The sequence below is a fragment of the Rhinoderma darwinii genome, chromosome 9 (assembly GCF_050947455.1).
Source record: "Rhinoderma darwinii isolate aRhiDar2 chromosome 9, aRhiDar2.hap1, whole genome shotgun sequence".
In the NCBI taxonomy this organism is placed as follows: domain Eukaryota; kingdom Metazoa; phylum Chordata; class Amphibia; order Anura; family Rhinodermatidae; genus Rhinoderma; species Rhinoderma darwinii.
Window position 1 is genome coordinate 93,259,148 of NC_134695.1, and position 24,702 is coordinate 93,283,849.

The 24,702-nt window shown below is 37.7% G+C and overlaps 1 protein-coding gene across 7 annotated transcripts in view; it reads right to left on the reverse strand.

Moving 5' to 3' along the window:
• The window catches only part of ZFHX3 (zinc finger homeobox 3), a 718,852-nt gene that overhangs the window by 596,121 nt on the left and 98,029 nt on the right, over window positions 1-24,702 (reverse strand). For all 7 annotated transcript variants that reach the window (XM_075838516.1, XM_075838515.1, XM_075838512.1 and 4 more), the window contains one exon: window positions 9,004-9,156. The gene's annotated coding sequence lies outside the window, so the exon portion shown is untranslated. The remainder of the gene's footprint in view (window positions 1-9,003; window positions 9,157-24,702) is intronic.

Consider the following 24,702-nt stretch of genomic DNA (forward strand, 5'->3'; position numbering starts at 1 on the left):
TTTCGGGGGATTATAGTCAGGTGTATGATTAACCAATTATACCAAACAGGTGATAATGACCATCATTTTGATATGTAGGTTCAAACACAGTCATTACTGTAACATACTGTAACAGAAAAAGCTATGTAAGAGGCTTAAAACTGGGTGAGGAACAGCCAAAATCTGCTACAAATGTGAGGTTGTGGAAGACAGTTTCATATCACAGGTCCACCATGGCAAGACTGAGTACAGCAACAAGAAACAAGGTAGTTATACTGTATCAGCAAGGTCTCTCCCAGGCAATGATCTCAATGCAGACTGGGGTTTCAATATGTGCTCTCCAAGCTTTTTTGAAGAAGAACAAAGAAACGTGCAACGTTGAGGACCGTAGACACAATGGCTGGCCAAGGAAACTTAGTGCACCAGATCAAAGACTCATCATGCTTACTTCCCTTCGAAATCAGAAGATGTCCAGCGGTGCCATCAGCTCAGAACTGGTAGAAACCAGTGGGACCCAGGTACACCCACCTACTGTTCGGAGAAGTCTGGCCAGAAATAGTCTTCATGGAAGAATTGCATAGAAAAAAGGCCAAGCGGCTTAACTATGCACAAAAACATAGAAACTGGGATAATAGCATCAGGTGCTCTGGACTGATGAGTCAAAATGTGAAATATTTGGCTGTAATAAAAGGCAGTTTGGAGAGAGGTACAATAATGAATGTCTACAGGCAAGAGTGAGGCATGGTGGAGGTTCCTTGCAAGTTTGGGGCTGCATTTCAGCAAATTTAGTTGGGGAATTGGTCAGGATTAATTGTGTTCTCAATGCTGAGAAATATAAGCAGATACTTATCCAACATGCAATACCACCAGGGAGGCGTCTGATTGGCTCTAAATGTATTGGCTAGCAGAACAATGACCCCAGACACACAGCCAATGTCATTAAGAACTATCTTCAGCATAAAGAAGAACAAGGAGCCATGGAAGTGATGATATGGCCCCCACAGAGCCCTGATCTCAGCATCATCGAGTCTGTCTGGGAATACATGAAGAGACAGAAAGATTTGAGGAATCCTACAGATCTGTGGTTAGTTCTCCAAGAGGTTTGGAACAATCTCCCTGTCAAGTTCCTTTAAAAACTGTGTGTAAGTGTACCTAGAAGAATTTATGCTGTTTTGAAGGCAAAGGGTGGTCAAACCTAATATTGATTTGATTTAGATTTCTCTTCTGTTGATTCACTTTGTATTTTGTTAATTAATTAAAAAAACTATTAAACACTTCTGTTTTTGAAAACATTATTACTTAGCAGCATTTTTCCACAACTGCCTAAAACTTTTGAACAGTACTGTATATATTCTTCCTTTATGACTGCTGCTGGTCACACTCTAATGCACAAGGTGTGACATTTGACATCTCTTCCACCAAACTGTACATATCTTAAAGGAGTATACCGAATGATCAAACCCCCCCCCCCCCCCACAGGTCATCATCAGACATTAAATGCTTATTGTTGGAAAAACCACTTTAAAGGAGTATTCCAATACGACAGGTATGGCAGATCCAGAGCAGAATACCCCTCTGAGATTTAGTTTAGAGGTAAGAAAAACGGGACCACCGGCGCTGCTTGGATCTTTGGTCGATATAAATACACAACCAGCGTGATGGGTTAAGTGTATAGAGTATTTATTGTTGATAGGCTACGCGTTTCGACGTCGAACTGACGTCTTCCTCAGGCCAGTTTGGCCTGAGGAAGACGTCAGTTCGACGTCGAAACGCGTAGCCTATCAACAATAAATACTCTATACACTTAACCCATCACGCTGGTTGTGTATTTATATCGACCAAAGATCCAAGCAGCGCCGGTGGTCCCGTTTTTCTTACCTCTAAACTACTGCAAACCGACAGCAAACCTCGTTTGGCTGTGTTGCGGACCTGGCTGCAGCTTCCTAAGTTTTGTCGACACCCCTTTGGTGTCCATCACCCGAGGTGAGCGGAATTGTCTCATTGACCTAATTTTATTACCATTTATCAGAATCTGATTTGCGGCGCCGTGTTTTCTTTTTTCTACCTCACCTAGCCCTCTGAGATTTATACAGTTCAATATATATGTTTATATATATTTATATCTAGTGACTCACAGGTGACAATTTCTCTGATTGGAGTCATTCTCTTTTCTTTTCCCTCGGCCCACACCGCCATGACGACTTCTCCTGGGCACTACTCACAAGTCTCTGGTTCCCCACTCATGCTTCACATCATTGAGCTTTCCATCTATACAAACTCCTCTTCGCGCTGCCCGCTTTAACAGTGAAATTAGCTTTTAAAGAAATTAGCCTGATGTTGTCAATCCATTGTAATACATGCAGCGGCCATGATGTGACTGAACACCGAGGCACCATGCGGTTTTAACGCAAATCGTTGGGCTTTTTAAATTATGGTTAATGACTGCACGTTTCTTGCAGATTAAAATGCTTTTTATCTGCAAAAACATGTGGACATTAACAATCATTTTCAAACTGCGCCGGTTTTCTGTAAAACCGCATGGAAGTTCAGTGTGTTCAGCTGCACCTCGGCTCCCCGAAGGCCGCTATATGTGTCCCTACATTTATGGTTTAAGAAATAAGTAATTTCTTTATGTCAAATTATGTTTATGTAAAAGTCAAATGAACTTAGAAGAACTTAAAGCAGATCGGTCAGATATTTATGCTACAGGTGACAGACACACTGTTACATACAAGTTAATGTTAAGTAGTTTAGGAGAATTTGGAACTTATACTTGTGGCATGTGGCCAGCGCTGCAAGTACAAGTCCAAGTATATTTATATATTTACACTCCCCCAGCCTCCCTTCCGTCCGCCACCCGCGGATTACCGCTATTCTCCCTATTACTGTGCAAAGGGAGAAAAGCGTCAATCAGCGGGAGAGACGGGGGAAAGATGGACATATGAATATACTTAAACTCATACTTGCGACGCTGGCCACACACAGCAACTATAAGTTCTAAATTCTCCTAAATTACTTCACATTAACTAATAAGTGACAACACACTGAAATCAACATGTCATATCACTTTTTTTATGCTGCCCACAAAAGCATAAATTTGTGACCGATTCGCATTAACACAATTTCTACTCATAATTCCTCAAATTTTCCCCTGGCAAAATAATGGACACATATAACTCCAGACATCTGTTATTACCAAGATCCATTCCTAGAATAATCACTACAACAAAGACAAAACAAAAAGACATAACAAGAGAAAAAATATATAGACAAAGCAAGTGAGGTGTAAAAATGTAACAAGTAATAAATAAACAGTAAAGATATTATGAATGATTTAAAACCAGACACTATATCTCATCTGCTATTACATCAATCAACTGCAGAGATAATGTGCTGGCAGCAATTGTTTTACACAGAAATAACGAAAATAATATGTACATTGGAAAGGCTAAACTATGTTTGGTTTACTGTAATAAATATGTTTAATTAACTGTAGTACTTAATATGTAAATTGACTTAATAAGTGCAAAATCAGTATACACAAACTGTACTAATTATGTACCGATTACATGTAAGCCACATTCACACAAGCGTATTTCTCGTCCGTGTGATGTCCGTTGCGAAAAAATCACAGCACGTTCTATTCTGATCTGTTTTTGTGGACCAAATTCGCTCATTGTATCCACATTGGGTGCGTGGAAAAAACAAACAGCACATGGACGAAATTTTTCACTGATCACTTGCAAAGAAATGCAGAGAAGAAAAGAAAAGTGAAACGTTTGCAGAAGAGAAAAATGGACGACAAAAACGGATGACACGTTGAAACCACACAGATTCTACACGAACGTTCATTTGCAAGAAAAACAGGCCGTTTTTGAGGACGCAAATCGGACATACTGGTGTGAATAAGGCCTATTTATATAGTATTATTGAGCCATGTAGGCCACACATAGCGGTTCTATACGAAAATCGTAGCAAATTGCTGCAACAAAACTGCGACATTTGGCCTCCTCCTTAACATTAACTATACATTTTTATTAGGCCTCAAGCATGCGGTCGTATTACAGAACCGTGTTGTATAGATACATGATACAGCTCCCATAAAGTGTTATGGGCCAAACTGCCTCCGATTATATATGTATGGATGTTCAATCTGTTTTATGGTGGTATTGTCCCCTAGAATATAGTGCTTCCTGGAGGCATATTGAGTGTAATATGGACCGGTGGGGACTCCGTGGGTTACCGTATGCTGTGTGCATGGACCCTGAGTGTTAAGGATAGGATATAGCATATGAATCCATAAAGAAATATATATGATCAGACTGCTAAAGCAACACGGTCCACTTAGTTTTTGCATCTGTTTTACTGTGGTCACCATAAAAAAAAAATGCTCTTGTAAAAAAAAACATCAACAACCGAAAACATGAATGTTAGGACGCTGAAAACGGCATGATTTTTTTTACTGCATTATTTGAATAGGATTTTCTAATATCTCATTCACAAAATATAATATCTAATATTAATATTAATACTTGTAATATCTGTCCCCAGCAGTATAAACATAAATGTTCATTCCAGGGACCTTCAGCAGATCAGTTTTTCCCCAAAAAAAATCTTACGTGGCAATATATAGTAAAAATACCTATTATTCATTTATTATACACAGAAGAGACGCTACTCAGAATACAAAAACATACAAAATCTACAATTTCCTCATGCAACGTCCTGTATTACCTACATGCATCAAGGCTACTTAGGTATTAAATAAATAAAAAATAAAAATGCCCATGCTCCTCTTTGCATTCAGTAAGAGAGGAGCTGCACTTCCTGCCTTAGCAATTAAAATTCTATGAAGCGCCAGTTCACAAAAAAAAGCAAAAAAAAAAAAGAATAAAAGTTGCTTAAGTTTCAAGCCACAAGGTGCCCCATTCAGGATTTTCGTTACAAAGTGAAAAACACGAAGGAGGGCCCCAATTGTGCTCTAACAATGGCCGTCCTCTTATAATGAGAGCGAGCAGACATTTTTCCCTTTTGAAGCGAGTATTTCATACAACAGAATCACTAAAAAGCACAGCTTCTTTCCAGCAGTATCTGATAAGGAGAGGTTGCACAATTTGTTTCCTCAATGCTTTTGTGAATAACAAAGATAACGGGCTTTAAAATCCACTAACAAGACATTATTCAAAAAATTTAATCTGAGAGAAGACTTGAGACCTCCTCCAAAGACAATATACAGCTGGGTATAGTAGACAGGCCTTCATAAATATTACATTACTGCTACTATATCTATTCAAGAGCAGCAAGACTATTATAACACTTCACTAAAAAACAATGTTAAAGTGTGCAATGAGCTCCCCCTCTGCATTCCCCAATTCAAGCTTTATAAGATAATAAATGGATGCTCCAGGATTTAAATATAATGTCAGGGGGCTTTATACTTGCTAATTCTATAAAATGACCCTCCGGATGGAAAGGTCGTCTGGGCAGGGCCCTGGATATCTTTTGTGTCTGCCTGCGATGATATACGTCACCGGTGACAAACCATTTATCTAACTGAGCGTCTGCTTTGTCCACCACCATACTCTGTGCTGCCAATCTGCTCTATAAATAAAGTATAATTATTCACAATGACTATGGGGGGATGATTGTATGAAGTAATTTGGCCGTTTCGGGTTGGTTTGGGTGGCATGACAAATATTTTCCTGAACTTATAAAATAAGAACAAGCCCAGGGAGAAGAGGATAAAACATGATATCTTTTATGAGAGTCATGAATATTTCTGCCTATTTTTTTTATGAAACTCATTAGAGTGCTAGCATATGTGGAAGCATGACCAATTTGTGGCATGCAAAAAGCTTAGACGGGGTCCTGATCTGTAACATAACAGCCAGCACATCACAACATGGAAAGGCTGGAACATTTGTGCTGATACTTTCAGGAAAAACACAAAATAACTCAGATTTTACAAGCTTTTAAGAAACCCATATGGTACTAGTGTTACTATTTCTGGAATAGCATGCTTATGAGACAAACCAAAAGTTGACATAATATCATACATTAGGGGAAAATGTTAATAATTATAACCGTATATAAAAAAAAATCACACACAATCAACTTTTTTTTGTGTGTTGTGTGAATGGATAGATAGACCGACAGACAGAGATTGGATAGATGGATGGACGGATAGATGGACGGACGGACGGACGGACAGACAGACAGACAGACAGACAGACAGATAGAGCTCAGTGGTTAGCACCTTTGCCTTGCGGCGATGGTGTCCTGGGGTTGGTTTCCTCCGTCACAGATTGTGAGCCCCAATGGGGACAGTAAGTGTGGACCTCTGTACAGCACTGCGGAATATGTTGGTGCTATATAAGTGACATAATAAATAATAGATAGATATACAAACAAACACTGTGGGCAGGTGATACACTGTACACAGTGTAGAGATAGATAGATAGATAGATAGATAGATAGATAGATAGATAGATAGATAGATAGATAGATAGATAGATAGATAGATAGATAGATAGATAGATAGATAGATATGCGATAGATAGATAGATAGATAGATAGATAGATAGATAGATAGATAGATAGATAGATAGATAGATAGATAGATAGATAGATAGATAGATAGATAGATATTCGATAGATAGATAGATATTCGATAGATAGATAGATAGATAGATAGATAGATAGATAGATAGATAGATAGATAGATAGATAGATAGATAGATAGATAGATAGATAGATAGATAGATAGATAGATAGATATACACACACACATACACACATTATAATGTATACATATACCATGGAGCTATATTAAAGTCCTGGTTCTGTCCCTTATTGGAGGATGACATCATTCTTCATTTGCCTCATCTAGTTATGGACTAAGGAACTGAACACTTTTGCCCTTTAAGTAAAGCAAAACTTCTAGAATAATCCTGGAGGCAAAGAGGTTAAACTCCCCTGCAACATATTCCTGTGGTAATCATATTATGACAAAGTGGCAGCTGTTTTGTTTTTTGTTGTTATGTGACTCAAAAGCTATATCAGCTCCCACATCCATGGCGAATTGCAGGGCACTGTATCCAGGATGGGCGAGAAATATAATTTTTTCCTTGACTGTTTTTACAGTGCAGAATAGTTAATAGCATGAGCTGAAACATAGGTGTACATGACTGCCCACAGGTCTCTTTATGCATTGTGACAGCTAAATAATTGTGGTGTGACTGAAAAATGAAAAAAGTGACATACATGCGAGCAGGAAAAAAAAAGCAATATAAAGTCCCTTAAACATCTCAGCAACATTAAGTGTGTATTCTCAGCAGCGTCGAGCTGAACACCAGACTCGCTCATCAAACACCTCCGGGCTCGGCTATGTAATAGAAACAAATTGGCAATGACTGCCCAAGCAAGTAACACAGGCCTACTGATTTGTAGATTGATAGTGATGCCTAATGATCCCCTTGGGCAGATCAATAGCACCAAATCCTCATTGCTGCCTTTCTTCTTTATTGGCACTGCACAATTCCGAGAGAACAGTATAACATCACTCCAGGAGTAAAAATCAGGTGAAACTGCTACCGAGTGAGGACTTTTCTATCCTATGTGCAGGTGTGAATATAATGACATTGCAGGACCCCACAAAATATTCCTTCCAGTCTTCACAATATAGCTGATATCTATCAGCCATATATAATCAGTCACATTAAAGTGCCTTGGTATCCAAGGGAATGTTTAATGTGCGCCAGTGTCATTGATTCTCTCATCCTGAGCTACAGACCTAGCAGGGCTGAGTTTGTTAATGCAGTACAATTGAGTTTGTCATTTGACGCGACTCGTGGTGATAGTGCTATATGTTGTCTATGTTTTTTCCTCTGACTTTGGATACCTACTAGCTCTGCTACATCTACATAATAGATGTAGAAGAACTTAATATATGCTGTGCTTCTGTAAAAGGTGCAATTGAGATATATATATATATATATATATATATATACACACACACACACAACTTTATGTTACATATGACCCTAATATTGTTAAATCCCATCTATTACGCTATTTTATTTCAGAGCACTAATGAACAACGATCTTTGTAACGTAAAAGGATGCATATGTAAATGACTTTGAAACTAATTCTAAAAATCGATGTTTTATTTTTTACTAAATTTATAACATAGTCCTATACGTCATTTTTTTTCGATGTTACATTTTGATTTTACATTTTTTATTGTTTTTTGAATTAATCTTGACTGTATGTATATTAATATCAGCAATATGGGGGTGGTAAGTGATAATTAAGTATGCATAATAAAATTATACGGCCTTATGAATGCAAATAGGGATGAAGATGGAGACTCCTATTAGACGGAATGATCATAATCATCATTCTCAGCTAAACATTCTGATGAGCAGGCAGCGAGAGGATGCTTTACATCCCTTCTTGCTCCATCACCCCCCCCCCCCACCCACAACACACACACACACCTCCCTCTGCCATTCTTCTTGTTCCCAGAAGTCATCCGATTTTAATCATTGCATCATTATGTCATTTCAATACTAATCTCTGGTCTCACACCTTCAATACTTTGACATAGAGAAAAAAAAAAAAAAAAGGCACACATTAATACTGGAAATTTGCAGCAATCCTATCATGGAAGCATGCCCTCCAGCACCGTAATATTTTTCTTACAACCCTCCTTTCTTCCACACACACATATTCTCCTTTTCAACACGCAGAGCTGGTGATCACAAGAAACAAGAGCGATCTGTTGAAGATCAGACGGGGAGGTGGGGAGAGGCACGGAGCACATACACGTGTCAACAAGGCAGCCCTGCCACCCAATTTGCATATTTACATGAGTGCCACCCTCATATGACTTAAGCAAGGAAGTTCGTTGTATTCCACACCCATCAATCATCCAGTCCTCTGAGGAAGCCACAATTAGACAACTAAGTAGATGGACCGGATAAAATGTAAGACACCATAGAAGCCAAAAAAAGCAACCTTACCACAAGACGGCTTGCTTTCTGTTGGTCTTTAAAAGAAATTCCCCGCGGTTTCTTTAGATTTTTTTGAGACTTGTCCTTCAGGGTTTTTAGTTTTTACCTCTCTCTCTCTCTCTCTCTCTCCCTCCTTCCTCCTCCTCTTTCTGTGTGTTGTGCCTGGGTTTATATATAAAAAAAAAAATAAGAGACAACTCCATGTTAAGTGAACAGTCAAAGCATGGTGAAGTGTACAGCTCAAGGGGGAGGACATGACTTGGGGTGGGTCACATCTTAATGCTTTACAAATAGCTCCTAAAATAGGGTCTCAAGTAGTCAATAAAACAGATAAGTATCTAAATAATGCATCTATCTGCAAATTAATAATAATAAAAAAATATATAAATTTTAAAAAAAGACTGCCTGGGCGACCGGTATAAAACCATATTATATTTATGTAGTACTAAATACACGAGTAGCGGCATCATTCAAGATTTCACACTACAATAGAATTTTTTTTTACAGAAAAAAAATCATGCCGATGCGGAATGAACTCTAGTAAACCAAGGGTTACACAAATACCAAAATACAAATTCTTTCTTTATTTGAAACAGAACTCTTGGCTCACGTGTATGGGTAAATTATTTTTCCTTTTTTTTTATTCCTTCTTTGTGTCCAGAAAAATAAATGTTTTGTATTCATGTCTTGTCTCTTTGGAAAAACAGGTAATTTTAATAATCTGACCGCAGAGACTGAATTACCAGATTCCACCTCTATAGAAATACAGATTTTTTTTTTTGATTTTTTTTTAATCCTTCTACAGTAGGGGAAAAAAATAAAAAATAAAATATGTTCAGCCATAAAGATAGTAATGTTACATTTAATGTACATGATAATAGAAAAAAATAATCTTTGAAGGAAAAGGTCCCAAAGGCCACAGGAAAGGTTGTTTGCTCCCTTTTTATTTAATAGAGGTCACCTAGACTGGATAGCATAACTTAAATGAAAAGCTTCTTCAATGCAATTGTAACACGTGCCGTGCAGGGTCAGCCAGTGTCTTGCATGGGCTCATCAAAAATACATAACCAGACAGCCTAATAGTATTTCAGCACATTCATTTTTGGGCAGGAACATGGGGGATGGTGAGCGGAGATAGGGGAGAAATGAATTATATGCCTTCTCAAAAAAAAAAAAGAAGGATTTCGCTTTGCTGCTTTTGAGGAAGAGCAAGGAATTTTATTATGGAAATATGCCACATATTGAAGAAAAAAAAGAGGAAAAAAAAATGTCCTATATTTCTTAGGTTATAACTAATGAACTGTAGTCACAGAGCATAATCATTTTTTTCACAGTCCATTAAAAATTGTGCCCAAAAAAATAATAATGCTATTTTCTTTGGACTGCAGCAAAATAACACACAACTATAATTATAATGAGTGTGTGCAAAATTGTCCTGATACATCCTAATGGGCAAAACCTCAGAGAGTGGTTTAATATTTTGTAGGCGGTATGTTTGATTGTATGCCTAAGATATAGCATGCACATGCAATAAAAAAACACACACTATATATATATATATATATATATATATATATATATATATATATATATATATATACACACACACACACGTATATTTTGTATTATTATTATTATTATTGGGACATATAAAGGTCATATTATTCAAATTTTGGAAACAAAAGGGGACAGGTAGGTAAGTCTCTGGGAGGACGCCCGCCGCAGGATGGAGGAGACCTATAGCAACATGCTAGGAGGGAAAGGGTTAATGTTGCCAATCTCTTGTCAGGCAGACAGTAGAAAAATATGACAGGAGACAAACAGAAAATAATAAGAGCAAGTGGGATGAGAGAATGCATAAACCCTCCTCCTAAATCTAGCCTGGAGATAAGTGACCCTGCTGAGGGAAGACGGAGATGCAGAGGTGACCCAATGCTAACCAGCCTGTTAGCAATAATAAGGTGAGCGCACATGTAAGGGTGACATTACAGCATTGGGGAAATATTCCCCTTTGTGTTTGAACAACCTCATTTTGCCATGCGTATGCATAGCGCCAGAGAAAGGAGAGAAAATATAATAATCTCTCTTAAACCAGGATTGTTCTTATTTATGTCGAAACAGGGAGTTATATTAAAATCAAGAGCGTGCATCATCCTAATGACTGCGGTGGGGCACAGGCATTTCCATATGTACATGGCGTCTGCTGGAGAATGACATTAGAACCCTCTTGTCTTCCGCTTTGTTTGCGTCGCATGTCGTGTTTCATATACGTGATTTTTTTGTTTGTCGTTGTGCGATATTTATGATAATATAAATATTAAAGGCAGATAACTGCGCTTTTTGTCATTGTATGATGAGCTGTTAGAGATTGTATTATTATATGCGAGCTTACATCTCTTCACGTGATCAGCATTATAACCAATTGAAAAAGAAGTATTAGGTCAGCTGCAATCATAAAAAGAGAGGAGCACAACATATTTAAATACTATGCAAATAGAGAGGCCTGGAAGGGACAAAAGTGGAAAACCACTGCCCTCTAAGGGTGGCTATAAGCATGGCAAGAGACATCGTTGGACTTTCTTTTGTATATAAATACATGGCTGCACAGATGAGATGTATGGTTTGCAGAATACAAATGTATTTTATTTATTATGCTCGATCTACACAAATAAAAACTATTTTATATATCTATATATATATATAAATATCTATCTATCTATCTATCTATATATATATATATATATATATATATATATATATATATATATATATATATAGATATATATAGAAATGTACCTAACAATACGAAATTGTGCATATACCAAATTTTTCTACGTCCCACAAACAAATATTGTTTAACGTGCAAATTATTTCATTTTTATCCCAAAAATGTCTATCTGTGTCTTAGGAGTAATAACATTATTTCTTTATGTTTTACTTTCATCAGGGGCATAGCTATAGGGGGTGCAAAGGTAGAAGTCACACCCAGGTCATGTTGCCTGAGAGGGCCCAAATGTTCCTCTGCCAAATAACAAAATAGCAGTGCCATAAATGACATGTAATAATTGGGGAAAACTGTATTAGATTTTGCATTGGAGCGCAGGAGCTTCAAGTTATACCTTTGACTGTAATCTTAGTAGAGAACTGTATATGGGCCAAGCGGGTCTGGACTGCACAAGAAAGGTCACTGTACATACAATTAAATCAGACCCCAATATTCTTGCTATTTAATTCTCTAGTATATTCATTACTGGTCGATAATAGTAACAGCTTCACTATTAATTATTATTATTATTATTATTATTATTATTATTATTATTATTATTATTATTATTATTATTATATCAATAATAACCTATATTAAATAATGATTACTTCTACTATTATTACTATATTGTTTTATCTTGCACAGGGTTTTATATTCTACCTATTATTATTGTTTAGAGAGGCCTATCAATGCACGCGCGCGCGCGCACACACACACACACGGTTGACTTCACTGTACCAATGATAGGGAAATAAAAATAATTTAAAAAAATTGATAACTAACTTTTTTGATCTTTTAAACTACGAGCAACGATAGGACTCAAATGTCCAAAATACATCAATAAGAGTGTGACTACGATTTCCTATGATGGAAATGGATGAGGCACAAGTAATACGGACTGCGAGATAATCGCCATACTATGATAATTAGAGCATGACGACTGTATGATCACTAGCCTTTGCCGGACTACAATTCATACTGTCTGTGTGAAGATAATGTGAAGATAGTGGGGATTATAGTCTAGAGAGCATTGATGAAAGTCTGCTTTAAAACCCTTGAGATACAGGATTTTAAAGTAACAAACTGGCATTATACTATCTGTAAAAAAAAGGCTGAAAATGCTGCATTTCATTAAGATGAAACTATATGGAACTAGTGATATACCACTCTATTTTAATAAACTGAAATAGTAATGTAGACGAGATGAGTTTGTCGTGGTTCGGCACAATTCATTATGATTTCATGCGTTGTCTGTCTTTTTACATAGGACTATAGGTAAAGCTTATTCTGCATTATCTTAACTCAGAGAGTTATCATGATGTACGATGCACAAACAATGCGGTCCCAAATCCTAAAGTCACAAATCCAGCTCCTCTAGATAGAACAGAGATGAATCCCAGTACATTGTATTCTGCAATACCTGCTCTGTTATATTTTGTATATTTTAGATTCTCACCATTAGTTTTACCACCAAGATGTTATTCATTACACAGTAATCATGAAAATACACTTTGATCTTAGTGGGTCTTTCCATCCCATATAGCTCTGATAAGATTAATGTATAGTTTGCTTCCAGCCATACATACATATCTATATATTCCTTACATATATTGTAACATTAGAATCTAAAACACTAAATTCTACTTGTATAATAAAAATAATAATAATAATAATAATAATGTTTTGGTAAAAATTTACCATATACAAATTGAATGTATGTATTCATAGTACAAAGTAAAAGCTGAAACCTAAGTAGAAAAAGCAATGTCTCTGTATGCCATGAAGTCAAGTACCTATAACAATGCAGCCTGAAAAGAAGCGTAAGAGATAAGGATATGTTTAAAGAATCATAAATAAACATTAATGGGAATAACCATATGGCATTTGAGCCTTCCGTCAGAGGTAAACGTCGGGGGGATTTTCTGGCGCATACCTTTGATGGAAGGCTGCCACGTATCCCACTGTATAGGCATCAGTGGCATATGTTGCCAATAGGCACCCATTCTAAGAAAATCTGTGTACAGTGCGGTACACGCTTTTTTTTACTGTATCCCTCCATATAGAATAGCATAGTCTACTACACTACTCTATACAGCAAACAAAAAGGTATGCCAACGCACATTTTTTTTTTTTTTGCATGAACCGGGTGAACGGGGCCCTACTGATACGTTTGACAAATGCGATCTTAGTTCACAAATGTGATGTGAACAGAGCCTTCAAGAGGAGCCATTACTATCTGTTTCTAGTGGTAGTTTTAGTGCGGGTATGGCCAGTGGTTAGTGTCATGTAAATACATGCAGTTAATGACAGAGGTGATGAGAGAGGACCGAAGAGTGGAAGGGAAAGAGCAGATGAGGGGAAATGTGCTTTGGTGCACTAGTTAGATAAGGCAAATTACAACACCCTCCATACACAGTCCATTAAGTGGTATCCCCCCTCCCCATGGCTGGGTTCACACACACTATTTACGGATGTAAATCGGGCGTTTTAGCACCGAATTACGTCCGAAAATGCGTCTCAAAAGCGTCGGCAAACATCTGCCCATTCATTTGAATGGGTCTTACGATGTTCTGTGCCGACGGTCATTTTTTTTACACGCCGCTGTCAAAAGGCGGCGCGTAAAAAAGACGCCCATGTCAAAGAAGTGCCTGTCACTTCTTCAGACGTAAATGGAGCCGTTTTCCATGGACTCCATGGAAAAACAGCTCCAATTACGTCCGTAATGGACGCAGCGAAAGACGCCTGCACATGCCATTACGGCTGAAATTACGGCTGAAATTATGGTGCTGTTTTCTCCTGAAAACAGCACCGTAATTTCAGCCGTAACGGACGCTGCCGTGTGAACATACCCAAAGAGAAAATAAGAGAAAATAAGATTATACAGAATTACTTTAGGCATATTTACATCAAAACAATATACATTTACTATAAAGAAAAGGTCCTTTAGTGCAAATTCAAGTTTTACTAGGTTTGTTCTATGCTGACTTAACAGTCCCTTGAAGTTACAAAGCCTTAGGGCCGCTGCACTGTGGTGATCTCATGACAACACTTGTGTTCAGGATATTCCTGGAGACCTTGTGTGGATCTAATTTACCATCCGCATTAATGTTTACATCCTGAGGGTATGTTCACACGCTGAGCCAAAAACGTCTGAAAATACGGAGCTGTTTTCAAGGGAAGTTTTTTGAGCAACTCACGTTTTTCGCGCCGTTTTTGCGCCGTCTTTTCGGCCGTTTTTGGAGCTGTTTTCAATAGAGTCTATGAGAAAACGGCTCCAAAAACTTCCCAAGAAGTGTCCTGCACTTCTTTTGACGAGGCTGTAATATTACGCGTCGTCTTTTGACAGCTGTCAAACGACGACGCGTAAATGACAGGTTGTCTGCACAGTACGTCGGCAAACCCATTCAAATGAATGGGCAGATGTTTGCCGACGTATTGTAGCCCTATTTTCAGGAGTAAAACGAGGCATAATACGCCTCGTTTACGCCTGAAAATAGGTCGTGTGAACCCAGCCTTATTGTGGGGACATTGATGTGAGTGGTGATTTGGAGCCACATACTGGTGATCATTTGTGAAAAACAGTCTTCAGCTCTCTTATCGTTTTTTTGTCTTCTATCGGAGGTATATATCGAGACAATCTACTGACATATACCATTGCTGGAAGGCTCCAACATATGCCAATGTATAGGAATACAGTGGCATACATCACCTGTAGGGTCACATTGTAAAAAAAAAAACATGCCTCTGTATAGGAAAGTGCAGCAGACTATGCTTTCCTATACAATGAAAACAGGCAGGCCAACGCTTACCAGCCCGGCGGTTGCCTAAGGAATACGCCGGGTTCATGGGGTCCTATAGATACGCATACCCCGATGCAGTGCAAAAACTATACGTGAACACAGCCTCTATTGAACTATTTATTGTGTGTGAATTAACAATATTTAGAATGGTTTCTTCTTGTCTGACAGTTTTTGGTCTGGTGTCCTATTTTTGTTCTGCACGTATGAAGAATCACAGCTATATTTTTAGACATAAATTTGGCACAGCAGGCATACCTGAATACCTGGTAGGCACATTGGCTCACAGGGCCACGTTACACCTTTGGCCACAAAACAGAAGCCAGAGTACTGATAATTTATCATAGAAGCATAAGGCTAGGTACACACCACACCGCGTCTGTGGAGAACGTTCATGGTCTACCGATGTATACATCTTACGTGCCCATAGATTTTAAATGCAAAATGTATACCAAAAGTGTGCAGTTTTGCAATCGATTTGGCCAGGGTACTTCGGGATACATGTAACTATAGCTATTAGAAAATATATGTTATTCTTCCCGGGCTATTGCCTGATCAATGGTTGGCATTATGTACAAATATTCTATGAACTGGGATCTATATGAAACAATTGCAGGTCAATTATTTAATGTACAGATAAAAGCTAAACCTTCAATTACTCTCAATTATACCAGCGCCCAACAACATGTTCCAGCTAATTACTGAAACACTCCATAAAGAGGGTCTCGTGCAGCTGGTGTAGGGATTAAGTGCCAGTCGCTTCTCTCATACAGGAAAAAGACATACAACGTAATTTGTAAATAGGATTTATTTCCATGCTATTTTTCTTTATATCCGCAATAAAATAAGTCACTTTCCACTGATAATCTTATTTTTCTGCATATTTGCATCTATTAACCTGACCCTCTGCTTCTGCAATGCTTGTTTAGCTTAGGTTAAATTGCATCTCACGTAGAAATTTTATGCACAGAATATTTCTCGACTATGCATATGACTGCATATAGGACATTTTTACCTAAGACTATGTTTCTGCTTTATTTTTTGTATGCATTTTATTTCTAGAAAACCAATAAAATGCATATATGTATATTTCAACATTTACATGTCAAACAAAGCTTGCGATATTTTGCATTATACTTTCATACGTAATCATTACTGTTATTTATTTAACATCAATTCAGGCTGTAGAGAATCTGACTGTTAATGGGACTACTAGGGAAGACGTCTTAAAGGCCGTGTCCACTTTGCAGTCATTTTATTTCCTTTAAAATCAAAGGATCTGAAATAAAAATGAAACAACTGTGCAAATTCTGGTCCTGATTAAAGATATCCAACGTGTATACAGCTACTGTGCAAACCTACAGTATGTGTCTCTATGATTACACTGTGTAGTCTGCTCCTACAGTAATACTCCCTGCCATGTGTCCCTTACTTATTGCCACTGCGCATTCCATAGGTTAGTAAGAAGCAGAGTACAGATGGAAGGGAGTATGACTTGACTGCTTTACAGGGTCAGTCCTATGTGTTTCCATGGTTACAGACTACAAAAATAAATCTGTGTAGTCTGATCCTGCAGTCTTGTGTTACTTCTTTTCCTCTGCCCCCTCTTTTGTTCTCTGTAGGTTAGTAAGAAGAGGGAGGGAGTCAAGTAACACATCACATCAGGATAAGACTACACACAGTGTAGCAAATTTATTAATAATGACTTGAAGATAGATATACTGGAGCTCGAGGTGCTAGGCTGAAGATGCTTCAAATTTGTCAAAGACGTGCATGCTGTTTGATAGACTCGGCACAACTTGACGCATGTTAGACTCCTTTCCCTTCTATACACCACCTATAAGGTGGTATACTTTAGACCAGTATTCTGCGCCACAAACTGGCGCACATAAGTGTTAAATCTGGCACCTTTCACGGCTCGGCAAACTCACGGCCATATTCTAAGTATGCGACCCAACATAGCGAGCATGTTGCAAATCAAGCATCTTGCTGGTGCAAGCATTAATAAATTTGGCCGACAATCTATGTGCCAAGAAAATAGGCATATGAAACATCAGAACAGATAATAAATTTGTCCCAGTATTTGTAGTCTGAACCCATGGAGACCGATAGCTCTGCATAGGAGTGTATACAAAACACGTTAGGATATTTTTATCCTATTAGTTGCTGCTTTTTTAATTTAGATGCATTTGAGCAATAAAAAAAGACTGCTTGCAAATGTATACATACCCATTAGGGAGGACATTTTCTTTCAGAAGAACTTCTAAAAGGCCAATATAAAAGATATATGGAAGCACTGCTCTTGTGATCCTGACTACCAAATTTCTAGTCCTCCGTTCGACTGGTCAGAGATGTTTGATGTGGATCACACGTCAATATTCATTATGACAACACTGACCGGCACATTTGAAGATTACTCATACTTTTGTATTTGCCCTTTTGGAAGTTCTTTGAATGTTCACAAAGATGTAAAATCACTTCAAACATCATAAGCATAACGAATAATGAGGTCAACTACACCAATTTTTCTGTTTGCTTTTTAGAATTTTCAGAGTAAGTATTACGTTCATATGATTTTTCTGTTCTGTACTAATAGTGTGAGTTAACTACTGAAAGGGTTTAAAAATAACTTTACGGCCTGCTAATTACTTTTTCCTCAGCCTGACCACAGTAGTCTAGACCAGTGAGTTGTGTGGAATCTCAATTGCTAAGATCATAATCTTCACCTGAGCCCATATGACCTCAATTCAACCATTTCTGGATAGACAACTTGGAAATAACACTGGTGTAGCTATAAAAAGCAAAGCATTTCACCATAATGGCAGAACCTCAAAACACAATAGGGTATATTCATTAGTGGCAGGAAAGAAGTAGGCTGATTTTGTACATTGACACATATATGCATTAACGTTCATGCATAATTCATAGCAGAGGCTATAGGATGTACTTATTTCCATACAATTACACTGGCTGGTTTACCCAAGCTTGAACAGCTAGTTAGTTTCTCATGAGCTCTGCTATCGGATTGTAATTTATTTAAGAAACAATAAAAGCATGTATATAAAATAATAAAGCGATAATTTTAAAAGGTTTAAAATGTGATTATTCATATAACTGATAACCTATATATATATATATATATATATATATAGATAGGTTATCATCTCATATCTATCTATCTATCTATCTATCTATCTATCTATCTATCTATCTATCTATCTATCTATCACACAAGAAAATGGCGAACACTAATGCCACCTAAGCCACTAAATATAAATAAAAAGGCATTACTGCTAAATCTACTTACAATAGGGAGGTTCTTAGCGCACATTTTGATCAAATTGTGTGAGCCCACCTGCCACGACAAGGCGACCTCTATGAGATGGGAACCTACGCTGCACACACACCCAGAACTGGAACTAAACCTACATATTCTTGGGGATGGTAGGAACCAGCATTAAACTAATTAACTGGTTCCCGACCGCTGGCTGTATATTTACGGCCTGCGGTCAGGGTCCTTAAAACCCGAGCCATAGACTTTTTACGGCTCGGGTTTTAACTTGCTGCCCGCGCGATCGGGCAGCTGAATGTCGGGTCTCCAGCTGTCAGTGACTGCCGGGGACCCTGAGGAGAAGATAGAAGCAGCTTTCACTGCTTCTGTCTTCTCCGATGTGTTTTTACACAGCGTTCAATGAACGCTGTGTATAGGAATAGAGACAGCAGCAGCGGCGCTGTCTCTATTCCTCCCGGTGATCATGTGACAGGTCACATGATCGCCGGGTCCCGTTAGTGATAGACTGCTGCTGGGTCTTACAAGACCCAGCACAGCCCTATTAGTGACAATCGTCACTATGAGAGGGCTGATTTCCCCTGTAACTGGGGCTGCTGTGCAGCTCCAGTTACAGTGGAAAAGATGGTGTAAAAGAAAGAAAAAATATATATAAAGTTCCCCAAAGGTCTTTTTTGACCTTTGGGGGACAGACCATAGTAATAAAAAAATAATAAATTAAGTGCAAAAAAAAATTAAATAATAAATACACATAAAATACCCACCCCAAAAAAACATGTTCCCCCCGCCAATCATTGTTGTAACGCTAGCGCTGACCCAATTACCCTAATATAGACCTGTAATATATTAAAATTTACGGTAGACAATGACGATCACAAATAAAAGGTCTATTTTAGGTTAAAGCTATGTTATTACCCCAAAAAAATAGCTGAAACGTAAAAAAGCTTATTTTTTTACTATTATTTTCAAACTTTATGAATAAAAATTCTAAAATCGCAAAAAAGGTGTGTATAAAAACGATAAAAAAAGAAACCGGCATTGTCTACGGAAAAAACGTCGCAAAAATCACGTCGTTAGCCCAACAAATAAAAACGTTATAGCCATTTAACTAACACGTGCTAAAAATGGCTAAACGGTGTCTAATCCTGAAGGCGCAAAATAGCCCGGTCCTGAACTGGTTAAAATCACCCTGGGCAGAATGGGAGGAGTGCAAGATCAAAACATGGAAGCAGTCACTAACCCCACATATATGAATCATATAAACAACACAAAAGTTTGAACAGCACGTTCCAACAAAATGAAACAAAACGTGTATATAGGTGTAAGAACGCCTGTGACTGCAAATTTATACAGCACACAAGAAAATGGCGACAGCGCACTGTGAACACTAATGCCACCTAAGCCACTAAATATAAATAAATATGCATTACTGCTAAATCTACTTACAATAGGGAGGAGCGCACATTTTGATCAAATTGTGTGAACCCACCAGCCAAAACCACCTTTATTTTAAGAAGGTAATCTGAGAAGTGATTAACCCCTTCACGCATCATGACATAAGTGCACATCATAGTGCGGGAGGGTGATGTATGAAACGGGCTCACGCGCTGAACCCGCTCGATGCGCTGCGGGGGTCAGCTGTGTTTTACAGCTGACACCTGGCACTAACAGCCAGGAACACGCGATGTTCCTGGCCGTTTAAACATTCAATCGCGACCACAGCATCTGAGGCATTATAGAGAGGAGGGCGGCCCCCTCCGACAGATCATCGGCTCAGCCAATGGTTGTCATGGCAGTCCAAGGGCCCAGGGCTTAACAGAAGCCTGTAAAAATGACTATACACTGCAATACATTAGTATTGCAGTGTATTGTACCAGCAATTTAACTATTACTGGTCCAAGTCCTAGGAGGACTAACAAAATGTGTAAAAAGAAAGTTAAATAAAGTTTTTAGTAGTGAAAAAAAATTAAAAGCTCAAAAAAAAAACTTTTCCCATTTTTCCTCTAAAGTCATGTAAAAAATAAAGAAAATAAACCAAATTGGTATAGATGAGTCCATAAAAGAATAAATTATTACAATATAGCATTATCTAACTCACACGGTGAATGCCATAAAAAGAAAATCTAAAACGCCAGAATCGCTGTTTTTTTGTGAACTTAGTGGTCAAGAAAAATGCAATATAAAGTGATCAAAAAGTCGTGTGTACCAAAAAATGGTACGAAAAACCACAGTTCGTGTTGCAAAAAATAAGCGCACACACCGCTCAATTGATGATAAAATAAAAAAGTTATGGCTTTCAGAATATGGAAAAAAAACTTTTTTTTTCCTAACAAATAGTTTTTTCTTTGTAAAATGAGTAAAACTTTAAAAAAACCTATATAAATTTGGTATCACCATAATCGTATTGAGCATCAGAATAAAGTTAAGTTGTTGTTTTCACCGCATAGTGAAAGACGGAAAAACTAAACCCAAAAAAAAATGGAGAAATCACAGTTTTTTCCAATTCCACCCCATATAGAATTTTTTCGCAGTTTCCCAGTACATTATATGGTACTTTAAATAAAATGGTGCCAATAGAAACTACAACTCCTCCCGTAAAAAACAAGCCTTCACGCCACTCCATGGACGGAAAAAAATAAAGTTATGGCTCATAGAATGCGGGGAGTGTAAAACCAAAAAGGAAAATAAAAAAAATGGCTTGGATTTTAAGGGGTTAAGGAATGAAGAGACACTTCTGATTAAAAAAACATGGTTGAAGAGTTGTTTCTACCCTTGCAGGCACATTTTAATATACTTTTCTTTGACTACTTGATAATCCAAAATGTCAAAATGTCAAATAATCGGGTACCTGTAAGGGAAAATGTAAGAAATTTTACTGATCTTTTTTATTTTTTTGCATTAATGTTAATAACAGCTATTTTTACTCATTAGTATAGATTATTATTCATTTCATTTGAAGGCATTCGTTCACACGGCTGCATGAATAGTCCAGGTTTGAGTCATCTAAAACTGGATTTAATTCTATAAGAGGAAAGCAGGGAAGCCTGGGCACAAGGCGTACATTGGCCACACAAAGCCCAGTGAATTATGCCTTAGGGCTCATTCAGACGAACGTGAATCTCGTCCATGTGCTGTGCATGGAAATCACCCATTGGTTCACACATGCAGGAGTTTTCACGCAGCGAGAGTCCATTGCGTGAAACACACTGCCTGTCCTATATTGGTGCGTTTCCACGCACCTACGCGCCGATTGAAATCAATGGGTGCGTGAAAACCACTCACTGCACATGGATGCCCATCCGTGTGTGGTGCGTGATTTCCGCATCAATTCAATTGAAAATAATAATTTAAAAAAAGACGTGCTTTGCGAGTGCGTATATAACACATGCCACTCGCAAAGCACACTGATAACGCAACACACACAGACCAGATTCACGCGCGTTTTTCACGTGCGTGAATCTGATTCGCTTGCGTGAATGTAGCCTTAGTTGAAATGTGAAATTTTGATATTGTAGAGCTGAATGCTGAGAAAGTAATTGTAATTAATTTATTTATGCAAATTATAAAATATATAGCATTTCTAAAAAAAAAACATACTAGAGTTTAAAGAGCCTTCCCCCAAAAACATTGGAAAAATATTATTAAAGTTTGGTAATAATGTTTGATTTTTCTGTTTTGTTTCGGCAGCCATTTTTGGAACAGTGACAACAGGCAGTGCAGCCATAAGGCTATGTTCACACGGAGTATTTTGGGGGAGGAATATCTGCCTCAAAATTCCGTTTGGAACTTTGAGGCAGATTTTCCTCTCCCTGTACGCCGATTTTGAGCGCCGCGGGCATAAAACAGCGAGAAATACGCTTTCTCCTGCCTCCCATTGAAGTCAATGGGAGGTCAGAGGCGGAAGCGCCCAAAGATAGGGCATGTCGCTTCTTTTTCCCGCGAGGCAGTTTTACTGCTCGCGGGAAAAAGACGCTGACGCCTCCCATTGAAATCAATGGGAGGCGTTCTCGGGCCGTTTTTGCCGAGTTTTGCGACGCGGTTTCCGCGTCAAAAAACTCGCCAAAATACCCTGTGTGAACATAGCCTAATAGTTACCTATAAATCTGCGCCTCCGACTGATGGTGAAACTGTCCCTTTGTTATTGATTGAACATGCTGACAATATTTCCATAAGTTTTTGCATAACAAATTCAAAGGGGATAAACAATAGTGCGGCACTTCCTGTTGTCACTTTTGCAAAAAAAAAAGGGCACTGAAAGAAAAAAGAAAAATTACAATATCTATGTAGGTAAATAAAACACAATTCCCAAAAATTTGTTTACATTTTGGGTGTACTGTAAATCCTCAAACTCTTTTTGGCCTTTTACACTGTCCGATTATCATTCGTACCTTCGTTCTATAATGGAAACTGTATGGGGATGACAAAGAAAGGGTCGCCCGAACCATCATTCGTACGAAAAAACCTAACAATATATGCAACATATAAATAAAAGTAAACGAGCGCCAATCGACTCCTGTGTAAAAGGCCTTTTCTTTTTACAGAATTAGTTTTTTGTTTATTTTTATCCAACTGCAATAAAATAAAAATGTCTTCAAATCTAAATGAATAAAAAGCAATAAATAAAAAATACGTGCTTGTGTTTATATATATTTTTTTTCTTAGATTGCACAAATTATCATCTTTATCTCTTCCTGCACCTGGAGCCCACCAATCCTCCAATTCTTGATAAATTTTCATAAAGCTCTATCTGACCGATTTAAAATGGTGGTATATGGAGGGGTAAGTAATAATGAAAGTCATTATGATTATAAAGGTAGGAGAGAGAAAAAAGAGGAAGATAGGGAAAAGGCAGACAGAATGTCAAAGCCCAAGTCTGGCATTTGCTTATTTAAATTCAATCATGCGGCCCCAGCCGAGCTGAGAAATAGATGGCCGGCTTTATGAATTTCTGATCAGACGACTGATAGGTTATAAGAAGGGACGTAATCCCATTGAGTAAGTCTATTTCTCCAAGCAAGGGCAAGTGATAGCTGCCCTTCCCATACAGCTCTTTGCTTGCCCTTTCCTTAATTCATTCCCCTTCTTTATAAAAGGGGCAGAAAAATCAGAATACGCATTTCTGTGATGTTAAATGCACAAGAATGATTCTGCCTCCGAGATGTTGGCTGCTCCTATAAAAGCAGATATTGCTCTCTCAGACCACATATTTCTCCTTTTTAAACCTAATTGCATTTTCATTCCCTTGCTCCTTTACAACATTCATAAAAATTTTAAAAATGAAAGCTTAGACACTGCCTACCCTTATTTCACCTTCTTCCCATAATTTATCATATCATATTCGTTGTTTTTGGTCTGTAAAATAAAGCTGTGTTTCTTGTCGGCTTATGGTATCTTAATTTGGACTCTCCAACTTTATTAGAATATATCTCTTTGATAGTACGGTATTAAATACACAGATCAACTGAAAAATAAGTGATATGTTGCTCCTGAGCAATATATTTAAATGTAAGGTAGTTATAGAATATGCATTACAATACTAGTAATATAGATACAGTAGTGGTTGTAATGTAAAGCACTAAAAACATGCACCTTATTTAATAACATATTATTGAATTTTTTGACCCAAATAATGTTATAGAATTCATATAGAATTCACTTCCAATAAGCAAATGTCAAATAAATAAAGGCCTGTGTAACACAAAATATATAACCTTCCCCATATCCTTTACCCATTTTTCTCCACCTATTTTTTACCTCCTCCCTTCTTTTTCTATTCTGCTCTTATCTATCTTTTGCACAAGCTATTAACTGGTAAAGAGGTTGTCTGCTTAAGAAAACCCATTTATAAATATCCT